This window comes from Egretta garzetta, unplaced genomic scaffold (assembly GCF_000687185.1).
Source record: "Egretta garzetta isolate BGI_Z169 unplaced genomic scaffold, ASM68718v1 scaffold567, whole genome shotgun sequence".
Classification (NCBI taxonomy): Eukaryota; Metazoa; Chordata; class Aves; order Pelecaniformes; family Ardeidae; genus Egretta; species Egretta garzetta.
Window position 1 is genome coordinate 371,535 of NW_009260348.1, and position 3,175 is coordinate 374,709.

Consider the following 3,175-nt stretch of genomic DNA (forward strand, 5'->3'; position numbering starts at 1 on the left):
CCCCCCTGCTGCCTGCCCCTGCCCCCCCGCCTTGCCGGCCTGTCCCGCCCGTGTCAGGCTCCTCTTCCCTTCAAGGTCCTCTGATGGAAGCGGGGCTCGCATGAGCGAGTGTCTCCAGACGCACGTTTTGATGCCAGATGGGATTTTGTGTTGGGTTTTTAAGCTGATGCGTACCTGAGGATAAGGCCAGTTGTGTTCCTCTGCCGAGGGGTAGGTACCGGAGGGCGTGGAACGCGTTAGATGCGGATCTCTCCATGCCTTCTGCTTCCATCCTACTTCAGCGTAAGCAAAAAGTTGCGGAGCGGGGGCGACTTTTCCTGCTTTGCCTTCAAACGTGGAAAGGGGAGAAGCATCTCGGATTGGGCTGAAATTGTAACGTGAAAAGACGCCTGGAAAATGCTGGAAGTGATTGCGCAGGGTTAAGAAACGCTGTTCCACCTTCTCTGTGCACGCAAACGTGCAGCTGGCTGTACCGCAGGGCTGCAGTTGCGTTGTTGACCTTAAACCCGCGCTCCCCTGAAGTTTGGAGGAGTTGAAGGTGTGTTTGCCTTTGTGTTTTTCCCGTTGGCTGTTAATTTAGCGAACTGCATAGCGGGGGTTTGGAGTCTGCTGTCGCTTGGCTCTTTCTCCTGTGGGCACGTTAACTGCGAAGCTTTTTCTGGAGGTTGTGTGCTCCTCCGATGTTTTCCTGTGGTTTGAGGAATTTAGGGTGTTTTGAAAACATTCTGGTTTTTAAATTACTCTAGTTTGGGCGAAGGGGGGGAGTGTGTAAAGGAACAGAAGAGATCTCTGTGGGCGTTGGGAAGCAGCTGAGGGAGGAGAGCCTGTGTACGGAGGGTACCGGGGGGTCGGTCTAATCGTACCAACAACCTGTAGGTGAATGTATTTAAAAATAGTCGAGTGATTGGGTGTCTAAAACACCAGGGCTGGCTTCTAGGTAACTCTGAGCATCTTTCCATCCTTCTAGAGCTGTGGATAATCAATGTTTATTTTTCTTTCCCCCAGAAAGTCAAAATCGTTGTTCAGGACCTCTGAACGTTGGTCTGGAGAAGAGCTGCTGTGGGGGCGGGGGCTGGGACTGTCCTTGGTGGTGGATTTCAGAAGGAACTCTCTGGCCCCGGTGATTGCTTCAGGCGGGGGAATTTCAGCTCTTGATAACACAGCAGTGGGAGTCAGGAACTGCAAGAATTTCTTTTTGCTTGACCTGGTCTGTAGTTAGTACGCAGGCTCTGGCAATCCCTGCTGCGAGTGCGTGTTTCAGGCCTATCTGGCGTGTTAAACTCAGCTTCGAGAGCTTGCCCAAAACAGGGTGAGCAGCGACACAGCCCTGAGTGTGGTTACCTGGTGAAGCAGATGGGCTTGGTACAGGTCAGACGGGTTTGCTGGTAGAAAAGAGCTCAGGAACCAGGAATAATTTTCTTCTGGTAACTTTGCTGCTAATTGTAGGAGGATGCAGTTGGGTTTGTACCTTCCTTACGTGAAACTGATACCGATGCTTCACGCTGCAGCGCTGTTCTCCGTTTTCCAGGTGACGTGTAAGTGTTCCCGGTAGCTGTCTTACGGAGGGCAGTTACTTCTTGTGTTGTATGGAAAGGTGAAGGGAAACGCAAACAGCTCAACGCCAGGGCATGAAATAAGTGAGTGTTGGAGGAGTTCCTCACTCTCTGGTTGTGCTTTAGATCTGCTGCTCCTTGCTGTCTTGCAGTTAACGACAGAGCTGTGTCATGTGTTAGTGCTGCTAGGCCTGAGTTACCACGAGGTAATCAAACTTAATTGAAATCTCCGGTGCTTTGGCTAGGCAGAGTTGATGCTTAACTTTGCATTCATTTTTGTACGATTTAGAGCGAGTGCACCAGGGGGTGGGTAACTCACGGTCCAGCAGGACTACGTCCAGGCAACGTGGAAAGTGTTGCTGTTAGGAAGTGCCATCTCGGCACGCTTGGGGGTCATTCTGCTTAATGATGGAAGAGTCTTTAGTTCTCTATTTTCCTTTTTTTTTCAGAGGCAATTTAAACTGCTGGGGTTTTAGAGCAGAGATTGTAATTACCTGTTGCTGTGCTGAAATAGTTCCTGGCCAAGATTGCTCATGTATTGACTGGGGGTTGCTTGTATTCCAAATGATCTCAGTTTGAGTTAAAAAACTTAATCTGTGCTGGGATCTGTCACTTTGGGACCTCACTTGTGCCTGCGGTGATGTTCATCCATGTGAATACATCTAGGATCCACTGATGGGAAAGCTTGAATGTGCACGGGCCTGCTGACCGAGAGGTCATATATAATATTTTATTGTCATTTCTTTATGCCGTTACCTTTGAGAAATAATTTTTGAGAGGAGGGTTCGAGCTACTCAAGCTGGGAGGATGCTGGGGGTTTTGTATGTGCAGTTGGTTGTTTTTCTGCCTTTGCTCCTGAAGGAAGGCGACTGCCATCTGGCAAACGCGGTGGGTTCGGCAGAGGGCCCCTGTGATTCAGCCCCCTCGTTTAAGCGCTCCGCTCCCCCTCCGATAGAGCTGTTATCTGTTTTGCAGATAAGAACTGGTCTTCAGTTTTTGGCTGGGGAAGGCACAGTTGAGGTGTTCCCAGCAACAGTCGTCTTCTAGCAACTGCAGAATGAAGCACTGTTTCTTCTTGCCAAGATTTGCTCTGTCCTGCGGCTCCTGCCTTCCTTCTAAGCTTAGTTCAAAATGCGAGTCTCCTGGACTCGGGATAATACAGCTGGCTTTGCTAGCAGGGGTTGGGTTTAACCATTTCGTAGTATTCAGCAACTGGCGTCATTCAAGTCAGATAGTCTAAAACCACACAGAGAATTCCTATCTTTATCCTCAGGTTTTTTGGCAGACGAGTTCTATCTGGCTGAGGGAGGCAGGAGGAGCGTTTATTTTGCACTTTGGAGCTAAGGAAGCACGTAAAAAATATGAAACTCTTCCACATACTGTCATTTAGTGGGTATCCTGGTCAACGCTTCTGTAAAATCATGTGAACGGTTTCTGTGACGACCTTCACGTTGCTGGAGCGTGTCCAGAGGAGAGCCCCAAAGCTGGGGAGGGGTCTGGAGCCCCAGGCTGCTGGGGAGCGGCTGGGGGAGCTGGGGGGGTTCAGCCTGGAGCAGAGGAGGCTGAGGGGAGCCCTCATCGCTGCCTACAACTGCCTGAGAGGCGGGTGGGGCCGGGGGGGG

At 50.6% G+C, this 3,175-nt stretch overlaps 1 protein-coding gene across 2 annotated transcripts in view; it reads left to right on the forward strand.

Moving 5' to 3' along the window:
- SLC25A42 (solute carrier family 25 member 42) overlaps positions 1-3,175 on the forward strand; it is a 22,383-nt gene that overhangs the window by 2,348 nt on the left and 16,860 nt on the right. Inside the window, exon 1 of one of the 2 annotated variants that reach the window (XM_035898204.1) lies at positions 24-210. The exons of the other annotated variant lie outside the window; for it this stretch is intronic. The gene's annotated coding sequence lies outside the window, so the exon portion shown is untranslated. Of the gene's footprint in view, positions 1-23; positions 211-3,175 lie in introns of those variants that run through there. 2 annotated transcript variants of the gene reach the window in all.